This window comes from Sceloporus undulatus, unplaced genomic scaffold, assembly GCF_019175285.1.
Source record: "Sceloporus undulatus isolate JIND9_A2432 ecotype Alabama unplaced genomic scaffold, SceUnd_v1.1 scaffold_12, whole genome shotgun sequence".
Classification (NCBI taxonomy): domain Eukaryota; kingdom Metazoa; phylum Chordata; class Lepidosauria; order Squamata; family Phrynosomatidae; genus Sceloporus; species Sceloporus undulatus.
The window spans coordinates 2,464,541-2,477,436 of NW_024802934.1; positions in this window are offsets into that span (position 1 = coordinate 2,464,541).

Consider the following 12,896-nt stretch of genomic DNA (forward strand, 5'->3'; position numbering starts at 1 on the left):
TAGTCTTAAGTTTTTTATCAGCCCTTTTAGACTGTGTAGCCTGTGCACCTGAGCAGGAAGAGTTATGATGAGAATGCTAGTACACTCTCTTTCCACAGAGTACACACAATTTAAGAACAGTGGTACACATAGAAGAACACATAGAAGATTACAACCTGGATGCTGTTTCAGATGAAAACTAACACTCTGACAGAGAGTTCTCAATACCTCATAAAACTTCAACTGTCAGGGGTCCATAGGATAGTGGCCATGGCAGTTGATTTGCAGATGACACCAAATTGGGAAGGCTGGGTAATACCTCAAAAGATAGACTGAAGATGGCTCAGGATGAAGCTAACAGATTGGCAAGCCAATCCCAAACTGTGAAGTTGAAGGCTTTCATGGATTTTTGTAAGGTTTTCAGGCTATGTGGCCATGTTCTGGAAGAGTTTAATCCTGATGTTTCACCAGCATCTGTGACTGGCATCTTCAGAGAATGTTGGCATGAGTAGGGTATATATACTGTGTGGCCCTTGGTTGAGAGGAAGTGATCTACATGTTAATCTCTGTGTTGGTCTGTTGTTGAATGGGTGGTACAGTCATTCCCTATAATGATAAGAAATGCATGTTGTCACATGTACGCTTGAACTCAATAAGTGTGGCAGTTTGCATGGCTTTTTTTGATGTCTTAAGCACACATGTGCAGGTATTCATAAGAACTGCACACCACCTTCGTGTCCTGGCATGCTTAGGGAGGCTCCTACAGTAACGTTTATATGTGCGTTGTGTTGACCGTGTACCTTGCATGAGCACTAGCTGCATGTATCCAGTCTTTCTACACAACCATCCCTTGCCCTTACCTCTCTCCTCCCCCCGATCCCTGCAGGACATGTTTTGCATTCAAACTGTGTCCTGTGCTATGTCTCATAGAATGAGAAACAGCCAATTCCAGAGTGGCAATGACATCAACAGCCCACCTGGCTGAGATCCAAAAGAAGAGGGTGTGTCACTCAGCAGCCACAACAGTTGTTAGTGCCATGGATTGACTCATGGATCGCATCTCAGACCACATTAAGGGACTCCCAGAATGGGGGAACGTGCCCAACAGTACAGGGAGAGGGAAGCAGAGCACTGGAGGCAGCAGAGGGTGTTGCTAAAGAGATCTGTCCAACAGCAGGGGCACCTGAATGCCACCCTGGAAGTCCAAACTGGTCTGCTGGGTGACCTTGTGGAAATCATGAGGGCGGCCTAGAGTGGCATCAGTGGCAGAGGGGGTGGTGTGGAGCAGGGCGAAAGAAGGCCACCCCCACATTCCAGCAGAAGGGGGATGTGGAACAGGACAGAGGAAGGAGTGCCAGCCTCCCAGGATGGGGTTGCTATGGAGGTGGATATCCCTGAGCAATGCCCTGTAGACAAATCTGCCAGTCTCTTCAATGAGCTGGCAGTGCCACAGCCTTAACACCACCCCCAAGTGAGAGGTCAAGGTACCCAAAGGACAAGTAAAGGGAGAAGGGGATCTAGCAGTCAGTATCAGTAACAAGCCATTCACCACCATCGTCATCCCAATCTCCCTTCCCAAGGCTAACCCATCCCTCATCATGCCCACCTCACTGGTTCCCTGTGGTGAACTTGCAGTTATCCTGCATTGAAATTGCACACTTGTACATCAAATGTCACAATTGTTTTTACAAAATAAAACAATTTCATTCATAAAAAGACCAACTGTTTATGAAAGGGAGGGGAGGAGGAGGAGGTTCCTTGTTGAACCTGCGCACATGCACAAAAATGTAACTTGTTTTAAAAAAAATTATAACACAAATTATGTACAGCAACTATTTACAAGGGGGAAGGGAAGGGGGAGGTGCATCGGGGAGGTGGAGGTTTAGGGTTGGAGGGGCCCAAGTTATTCCAGGATGGCTGCCATGGTGTCCTGGAGATTTTTTCATCCATTCTTCCATCCAGCGATCTGAAAGGGGAAACAAAAGAGAAAAGGGGGGTTAGGGGATTGCTGTGCCAATGTCATGGCCAGAGTTGCTGGGTTCCCCCCCCCCCCATTCCCTCCCCTTGTTACTCTGCCACTCTTACCTCATTGCCAATCCTGTTCCAGGGCTTCCAGAAGATATGTCAACAGGCTGGCACTCAGAGCCCCGTTCCCTTCCTTGCCTGCCGGATGGTGGCTTGGCCCAGGTTCCTCCTCAGCAGCACTTGCTGTGAAAGGGGGAGAAACCAGTTACTCAGCTGCTCCGGGAAGTGGTGGGGGAGGGGAGGGACAGGAATGCCATAGAGGCTATACTCATACAGTCATCACCCCTCCCCTTGAGGACCTACCTTCTGCCATGGGAGGCTCTTTTGGCTGCTGCTGGATGGCAGGGGTTCCCTCTTCCTGACCCTAACTGACAGGGGTGGTTTCAGGCTCCAAGGCCTGAAAGAGGGGGAGTTGGCTGGATCCCCTCTCTGTCCTTGGCACTGGACATCACACACTTGTAGTTGAGGATAGAAAAGACACCATTATGGTGAATGCATGTGGGAAGAGAGGGAGAGGGGGGATAGGCAAGGATGAAGTGGGGTAGGAATGGTCATCAGGGAGCATAGCAGGGGCCCGACTTACCTGGGGGACAAGGATCCTTCCACAGTAGGCAGCTTGCCCTCACCCAGAGGTTATGCAGCCAGCCATAGAAGGGTGGCCACTTCTTAACTGGGGGGGGGGGGTTGCACCCTGTAAACCTCCAGGGCTTCAAAGAAGATCCCCTTCAGTGCCATGAACTTTGTCCAGCTCTGCTCTAGGGTCCTCTTGAAGCCTTGACAACGAAGGGCAAGGGAAGCCTTCTGGATATACCCCCTGTTAGGGCGATTGGTACTCAACATCACCCTTCTTGTGGTTGCTTCCTTGGTGAGGGTATCAAGGAGAATGCCCACCTCCTGGTTGGACCAGTAGATGATCTGTATGGGCACTCTCCTGGCTGCCATCATCACCCTGGAGGGATGTGGAGGGTCAAAAGAGCATTTATGTGCAATTATGACTGCTGGCTTCTTCACTATTCTCTAGATATCCTCACCATAGACAGTTTCAAAAATAGTACAATGAAGCATCCATGGATTTTCCATTCATGAAACACTCTCCCAAAAATGTTGTTGCCAAATTGGAACATACTTTTTGCTAGTAAGTTCTTGTTGGTATGTCAGCAATTACACAGTTATGAACCCAGATATACAGAGCCACAATTTTTAAAGAGACTATCCCAAGAGTAGGTACAAAATAACTTCTGATTTTATTTAAATGATATATCCTACAAAGAAACCCATTTTTACTTTAATAAGCCCACTTTCCCCTTTTAAGAAACATACATACATGGCCACAGAGGGTTGCCAAGGCAATTTAAATTCTTATCTGCAGCCTAGACCAGAGCTAATTTCATTCAGAGGATAAATGAGGAAGTCTTCTTTTGCCAAATGACAAATTGGAATGATTCATGATTAATGGAACTTTTTTCCAGTATAGACCTCCCCTTTAGACATGCTTTATTAGCAGTGAAGTGGAAGAAAATTTGCTTAAAATTCAGAGGGTAGCATAACCAGGATACATTCTTACCAAGAAGTCTTATTCCTCTTCTCAGCAAAAAAGAAATAGGCTGATAAAGCATTATTTTGTTTTTTGAAAAGCTCCAGAGCCATATCAAGTTTGCTTTAAGTTAACGTACTTGATAAAATATGGCTGAGATTGAAAATATGAGATCAGTCTTTGCTAATTGCTTTTTCACAAAATATCAACTGATATGCACTGAAGTTGCACCAGCCAAAGATGTTATTCCCTTGTTATCAGGAAGCAAATATACGGTTGCCCATGGGAGGTCTTAGTCAGGGACAATGTGGAAGAAGCACAGCTAGCCTGAGCTATTAAGCAAGATGTTCATGATATTCAGTGGGAAATGCTTTCAGGCATCATTAAACTAGAATAGGCCAATTCCTTGTCTCCAGAAGTGGAGAAGATAGATCCCAGGATACTTAGTGGCAAACAGAGGTTCAGTAGGCCAATTGTGATGAAGTGTGGATGGATGGAATTTGTATATCACCTTTCAATCCATCACAGCTCCCGAGTCAATGTGCAATTAACAAAAACATTTAAAACATTAAATACTTGACTAAAATCAATTAAAACAAACTAACCCCCCTTTAAAAAACATTCTAGAACCTCAAACAATAAAAAATAACTAAAGATAGCCAGGCCAGCCACCCCTAATTTTAATAATCAAAAGCCAAGCAAAGGTATAATCTTCATGGGCAGGTTTATATGAACAGAGACAGTGATTCAGATATCCTGGCTCCAAGCTGTGTTGGGCTTTGTAAGTCAAGCTCAGCATTTTGAATTTTTTAAAGAAGCAAATTGAAAACCAGTGCAGTTCTTGTACAGCTGGTGTTGCATGGTCTCTTGAATACAGTCTAGCCATTGTGTAAATACAAAATGTAGTGTAGCCTCTGACCATCATTCAAGGGCAGCCCCACACAGACCTGATTAGATGTTTACTCAGGATGTATTAACTTTAAAATATATTCTTAAATCCCCATTTAACAGAGATTCTTACCCCAGATTACTTCAATAGATTACATTAATAGATTATGATGATTCTAGGATTGGAGAGAATATTTGAAAATATTTAGAATAGTTGAAAAGCATTTTTCTTGAGTGTTGAGAAACTTTGGTGAGAAGAATCCTAGACTAGCACAAATCTTTACAATTTGAGACTTATTCTATGAAAAATTTTCATGTGGTTGTTTTGTGTGGAAAACAGCAGTATTTTTCTGCAGAGAGAATTATATTTGTTGGAATAAATCATCTGTATATTTATCCCTGTATAAAGTAGGGCATTAATTGTGGAATGGGTGATTTCATTCACTACTATATATTAACTTTACTCACTTAGTTGAATGGCTACATCACCTAACTGCATTATCTAACCATAATTATACATTACTCAACTTACCTTTGCAAATAATGTATAAGAAACAACCTTTTATAGAATGTGATGCAGAGGAAGAACATGGAAATAGCCATCTTTATCAAAGAGATAATGAACAATTGACACCCTTGTGATAACTGCAGAGGAATACACAGTAATTTTGTTTCCTTTCTCTTTTATATTCATTTATAGTGTGATGGAGTATGCCATTTTGAAGATCTTAATATCTGATAACAGGATGAAAATAAATGTGGTTGCAACAAAATGATGATTGCCTAGCACCAAGTTAGAGATATTAATAATCTGGGAGAGCATGATTAAAAATAAAGCAACATTTGCAAGAGTCTGAATGGAAAGCTTTGTAAAGGTATGTGCAAATATATTCTTGATAAATCAGACTTCATAAATGTACTTTTTATGGTGATATGTACTCTATGAATACAGATGAGTTTATGGTAAATAACTGGGCTCTAGATTTCAAACACTTTGAAGAAATAATGCCATTTATTTGATTCTTTGATATCTTGTGTACTTTGACTTGGACATGAAGCAAAGACAAAGGAAATGTATTTATTGGGGCTACAGTTCACCTGACAATATTTGGTTACATGAGAGAGGGCAACTTTCAGTAATAGGGGGAAGGTACTACCATCAGAATATGCCCTGTGGAGTTATCTTCGAATTCACCAAACAAAAATATATATTTATAATTTTCTGCATTATATTAAGGTTAAGGGTAACAGTGCCATATGAGCTAATAATGTGCTCATACCGAGGTTCAGCAGGTCATGCAAGAGTGTGGGCATTCTCTATTCACAGGGCACTCTGTATGCAGTGGAGGAAAGAATACCCAAAGAGTGTCACATACAATTAAAAAGGAATGAGTGAATGTGCCAATCATATCTGCCAATATGCACATTGTTTGGATATAATCAGAAGCCAAGAATGGGTGATTCTGTCATAGATGACTCACAACCAGGGACAATTTGTGCATGGTTATCAGAATCACAAACTAGTGCTAACACTGGCATGAGCAGCGTGCCAGTATGCCAGTAGTATGAACCATAATATTCAAAATGATAGGGCAGATAAGAGTAAAACAGATAGAACAGATTTGGCTGGAAAGACTAGGCATATATTAACTGTAATTAATGAATAACATCTATATTTTAAGTTAACTAGGGGGGGATACAGACAGGGAGAAAGGAGTGCCAAGACGCCGCCCCTTTCTGCCCCACAAGGATGCCACAGCAACCAGTGAGGCCTCTGGGAGCCCTAAAAAGAACCCAGGCACTGTCTTTCATAGACTGTCCCTTAACTTTTTCTCCTCAACCTACTGCACTATGCAGCATGCCATTTGTTTCTTATTTTTATTTCTCTTTTTAGCACAATTTGGCAACTATGGCAATATGGTTTAGTAGGAGGTGGGGGAGGACAAAAGTATAAAAGGAAAAAAACCAGCCTACTTGGGACTAGAAAGGGGAAGGCAGAGAGGGAAAGAGGAGGAGATTGAGAACACATGACTGCCCAGTCCCAAAACTACAGCTGGAAGCTTATCACATAGGAGGGCCAATGCTACAGCAATGCAAATGATAGCTATTGAAGCCACTTTGCCCAACAATGGAAAGATGAGCCACAACCACAGGTGGGCTATAGACCAGCTACAACATCTTCTGTAAGGTTTGGCCATAGATAATATTATCCTGTCTGAATTCCACTTTTTTTAGCCTAGTGGGATTATCTTCTTAAAAACTGAATACAATTTCTTTTCTATTTCTTAGTCAAAAATTTGGAGCTCTAATCCTAGTCAAATTTTCCACCTGCCATCCTGAATAGTTCAGTGTTGTCTGAAAATATATCTGTTACACCATTCATTTAAAATATCACAGAAACTCAAAGCAATTTTTTTCTGTGCAACTTGATTCCATACTAACAGAAACATTATGAGTTTGAACGTATGGTAGAAACCTTAGATTTCTCTGGAGCTGTATGTCTCCAAGTGCACTCCTGAAATGCAAACAGTTCAGCTTGAACATTTTCCAAATGTTCAGAAGTCTTTTACCAGCTGCTTTTGTTGTTCTTTCTTCAAAAAAGTTGCTGTTATCAAGTTGCACATAGGTACATGGCACTTCTAGGTTATAATTATTTTATAGCTTCGGCATTCAATGGAAAAGCAATGCCAAGAGTGGGGCAGTCAAATATATTTTGAACCCATGCTCCATTACACTACTGCCTGTTTGAAAATATAGCCTTGACTGATTAAGCTAATACAAATAATAGAGAATTCCTATTTTAAAATTTATTTTAAAATCTGCAAACTCACACACATTCTAAATGTACTTATAATTTTCACTCATTGAAGTTGTTGTGTAAATGATCTGAGAAATAAACCCATGACATGCCAAAAAACCCAAACAAAACAAAACAAAAAACAAACCCTGAAATTGTACAGATAGAATGCATTTTTGTATGTCCTGTTTGGTAACTTTGCTTACATGTTTAAACTGACAATCATGCCATTTTAAAAATTTAAATTGGGTCACATGGGGGGCTTTGAGGAACTGGGACACAAAAATGGGTTCAAGGAGCTATATGCAGCATGCAATATGCATCATGCCCACTCTTGCTTTAATGACAAATTAATCCATGGAAAATATGTACAAACAGGCTTCAGTTTGAAAAGAAATTCTGAAAATTGTACCCATTTTGGAAAGTGTAGATCAAAATAGTACAAGTTTCCATATAAGGGTGAAAAGATTTTCAATCTGATGTGGACCTGAGCTGGGCATGGTTAAATAAGAATGCTGGCTAGACTCAAATTTACATAAGTTTACAGCTGTATGCAAGCAGGCCTATCTTCTGTGGTTGAGGTGCCTGTACCCTGGGTGTAACACTAAGGGCATGATTCCATGTGGAGCCCAGCAACTTGATTGCAATGTTAACACATTTTGCACACATAAACTTATCCGAAGGTAGAGGGAGGGATGTTTTAATTCTCAGTTGAAGTTCATGCTTCAGAATGTTTTAATAACAAAGAGAGGCTTAAGAAGCAATATAATGAAGCAAATCCATAAAAATAGTAGTACCTGGAGACAATCTGATATAGCAAAAGAACCTTAGGAAGATTTTTATGCAACTGCTTACTTTTATAACAGCTGCTTCCTTAAGTACCCATTTGAGCTAATGACATGCCAATCCACTTCTGTGCTTTCAAAATGTTAAAACCTTCTGGAGCAACTGTATAGTTTGCCATATTTAAGCAGCAGCTACTGGCATCATTATATTTAACTATCTGAAAGAGTCATTACAGTCAACACATATTTTCACAAAGGCTCTGCCTTCTTCTTCTAAAAAAATTGCTGTAAAAAAAGTCTGCCAGATGTTAATTACTGATGAAACAGGGAGATGAAAATATCAGTCAAAGCACACACCAATCGTCTGGAGATTTTACATGTGGCCTATTTCATGCATCTTATTCTCAAACCTTAATAGGTGAACATAGGTTAGCTAACTAGATTTGTCAGCTAAATTTTTTTGCTTATTTGAGAAGCTCTGGGGTATAGAATACATTGTCTGAGATAGTTGCAGAAATGTGTGCAAGAAATTCAGTGGTGCAAGAGATGATCAGTGTAAATACTTCATGCCGCAATCCTGTAATCCCTGGGAGGACATCTCAGAAGATGTAGAATGGTGCTAATCTCCCTCTCTCTCTTTCTCTCTGCTTCTGGAGAAAAGTCTATGGCGTGTTACAGACCGCCCCTTTGGGGTGGCCTGAAGGCGCGCCTTTCCCCGGTGTATCGGGGCCTCAGCTTCCAAACCGGCAGCCTCCGAGGCCCCGATCCACCGCTTTGCAGGCTGCGGGGAGGAGGAGAAAGGGGCCGCTTGGCCCCTTTCTCCCTTGCATTGCTGGGCGCAGCCGTCTGAACGCTGTGCTCAGCGACGCAAACCAGGAAGGAGCTCCGAAATGGAGTGCCTTCCTGCTCCGCGCAAAGGGCGCATTAAGCGCCCTCGCGCAGAGCAATAGCATCATGTCTGTGCCGCCTCGTTTGGAGGTGGCGCGTTCATCACGCCATCATGGCGGCGGCCGTGTGGAGCGGCTGCCATCATTTTGTACGCGCAGAGCGCGTACTAGGTTTGGGGGGGGTGCAGAAGCACCGCCCCTTCCTAACCGTAGTACGCGCTCTGCACATACTTTCATGGCGGTCTGTAACCCGCCAAAGTATTGCAGTTTCCTGTATAACTACCAGCAGGCAAAAGAGAGCAAACTAGATCTTCTCTCCCCCAGCCCAGCCCAGCTTTTGAAGCACCACAGTGACAGGGCCTCACTGAAGAGAAGCCTGGTTTCTCTTCCAAATGACAGTTGTGCAAGACAACTGAATCCTCACTGACATTTCAAAAGTGTGAATGATTCCTCAGCTGAAGTGATGTCCTGCAGAACAGTTTTCTCCGAAAAATATAAGTGCCATTTTGAAAAGCAGTTGGACAAAGTAGACTTTGTTCTTAAAACTGTGAAATTTTAAACATTTGAAAGGGGCTTTGTTTCCACAGTTTATTAGTTATGTTAGGTGTGATTTTTTTTAGAGAATATTGAAACCTTTTTTATGCCATATAGTTCAGGAATTTATCAACACAAACTAAGAGCACAAACTGGTGGTGACGAAGGGATAATTTGGTATGTTTGCTTTGAGCAAATAAGAAATATCAGTGGACATATGTGTCAGTAAAATGGAACAGAGTATTTTATCTCCCAAGAAAACTAATCAAACTGGGAAGGCAGAAGGTAAAGAACAATCAAAAAATTGATACAAGATTTGATTCACTGGTTTTGCAACTACTTGCCTCACTAATTGAGAGTAGATGCAAAATCAGTGAATCAAATCTATCCATTTTATCTTTTTAAAAAATAATGCACCCATAGGTCACACCACAAGCACAAAGGCAGTGCTGGGGGGGGGGGATGGCGGATCTACCAAAAATTGAGGAGGAATGGTAAACATCCCTCTGCCATTAGTCCTTCCCCTCCAGAGTGATGTGATTCAGATCTGTCATTCCCACTTGTTGAACACCCTTTGGAATCAATTCTTTTCAAAAGAACCACCAAAGAAGTAGTGTCAGAAAAGGGCGGATTTTTTGCATTTGCCTCTCTTCATCTCAATTGAAATCGATCACAGTAGGATCAGAAACAGTTTTGAAAGGGAACAATGGTCATATAACCCGATCAGCAATTCACTTTAAATCATAGTGAGAACATGGTCTTAGAATACTTACTCACAATCTAATACACGTTTGAATGGTGGCTAGGTTAGAAGGACAATGGATGCAGATTAAAGGAAATGTATGGCAAAACAAACAAACAGGAAGTCTGCAAATTAGTAGTCTCTGAGGACAGGCATGCAAAAGTTTCTAACTCTAACAGTATGGGCTTTAATTAAGAGAGGCAAATAAACCAGCTTTTCATTACTTCTTTTTCCCTACACAGATCTTTCTCTATGTGATAAGCCTCCATGAAGGCACTCTGGTGGGGGAGAGAGCAGTTACTGTCCCTAGTTTTTGCTCTTGTCCATAATCTGTTATCTGGGAAATGGATTGACACTTTCCCTTTCTATTCTGAATTATAATGTCTTTTATGACACCATTTGTGGAAGTAAAAAAAAAAAAACATTTTCAGCATCTTTCATGAAAGGAAATAACTTCCTCTAAAACAAAATAAGGGATTAAGAAAATGTTTTTAGAGAAAATCAGTTGGGCAGTTTATTACAGATTATTTATGTAAACCAACATAGTATAAAAACCGAGACAAGATTACTTTGTAAAGAACATCAGATGAAATATACTGAAGCCCTCTAAATAAACTTTGTTATTCTTTAATGGGGCATAAACCTCTTTGTTGTTTCTGCTTCAACAAACTAATATGGCTAGCATTTTTGAAACTTTTTGTATAGGGAACAGAATATATATTCTTTTTCTTTAACATTTGTGGTAAATTTCATATGGCATTTTTAAATGACACAGAGAACACTTCATTCAGAGAAGACCTAACATTTCTCTTTTCAAGCTAGCAATCGTGTAGTGGTTTCAGTGTTGGACAAGTACTGAGTGGGTTCAAATCCCCACTCAGGCATGGAAACCCACTAGGCAACCTTGGGTAAGTCACACTCTCAGTGTAGAAGGCAAAGGCAAGTCTCTTCAGAACAAACAGTTCTCTTTTTGCTCCTTTAACCCTAATATATTCATATTTGTAAGTATGTTTTAAACCATGAGTACTGATTGGACATATTCATCCATTTTATTATTATTATTATTTGGCATGCTAAGCAACCTTTTCTGGTCTTTTGCAATATGCACATGTTTCCATTCAGACACTGTTGTCAAATGCATCAATAATGGTGTGCCAGCAAGAAAGTTCTGTAGCACGAATTGTGTCCAGAACATCTGGGAAGTTTAATCAGAAAAAAATGTATGTCAGTTTCAGTTCCTCATTCAATTCTCTTTCTCTTTCTTTCTTTGGGAAAGTATTTAGATCCCACTCATTTTTAGAGTAATGCAAGAGCTTTGTTACAAAGCCACACCTTGGTTTGGGTCATCTAAAAGATATCAATGCTGGTACCAATCCAAACCTTCAATGAGAGGGCATTCCACAGTTCATACCATGTTGTTTCAGTCCCAGGCCCACAGCAAAAAGAGGAAGAATGTTAAATGAGCCCTCAGCAAAGTGTTTATCTTGGTGGGTCACAGATTATGTTAATTTGTTCTAGAACAAAGGAAGGGGACTTCTTGCCTATGAACCTAATCTGTTTTAATGAAAGTCAACATCCATCTTGTCACCACCCCCTGCCTTCTTCCCATTTATCTGCAGTCACGGAGGGTCCACCATGTGCCACTTACCTTCCAATTAGAAAACAAGTGGCATGTGAAACATCCTATTATTATTTCTCATCATCAGCAACTGAAGATAACAAAAAGATTTTCCTCTACTCCAAACAATGAAGAAGATGGACAAAGTGGGGAGGAATGCTGTCATTAGTTCAGCTGAGTGACTGGAGATAACTGGAATCCTTTTGACAGGAAGGAGGAAACTGACAGTGGGGAAGGATCTGGATCAGATAGTATCAGAAGAGAGGGTATTGGGTTATCATCAAGCCAGACAACAAGGCAATCATCTCCCCTCAGGCCAGGGTTTATTCTCTCTTTTTTTCTTACTGCACAAGAAGCCAGAGGGCCAATAGCAAGGAGACAATTATTCACAATTAATATGGCATCTTATGTTATTTTCTCTAGCCATGCACAATGTAGTCACACTGTGAACCAAGCCCCTTCTAGCAAATGAAGAAGCAGGGGGGAAATCCCCCCTCTGGCATTAGGTTGAGTAGGAGGCTCATCTAAATGACTAGTGTGAGTAGTGTGTGTACTAGAGATAAAGGATTGATGACTGACTGATTGATTGATTGAATAAAATATTTCTACCTTGCTTAGTGGCATACATATGAAATCAGTGCAAGAAAGTTAAAACAATGTCAAATAATGAAGATAATTTAAATGGACTAAAACCATATTTAATATTTTTAGCAAGCGAAAACAAATTCAAAAGATTAAACCAGTTTTGAAACCATGTGCATTAGCATTTTGAGATAAATCAGTGAGGTCCAAAGGTTTAATAAATGGACAGGTTTTTATCTGGTTCCTAAATGAAGGCAACAATGGCACCAGTCGGGGTGCCACAGCTGAGAAAGCCCTCTTCCACATCCTCACACAATGTATTGACCTTGCTGGTGTGATACAGAGGGGACACACACACACCCTGCCACCACCACCAGACCTCAGACCTCAGGGAGGCACCTTTAGGAAGAGGAACCCCTTCGAATATCAAGGTCCCAATCTCATCATTGCTTTAGATGCCATCACAAGCACCTTGAATTCAAACTGGCGGCCAATTAAATACTTTTAAGACTGATTATATAACAT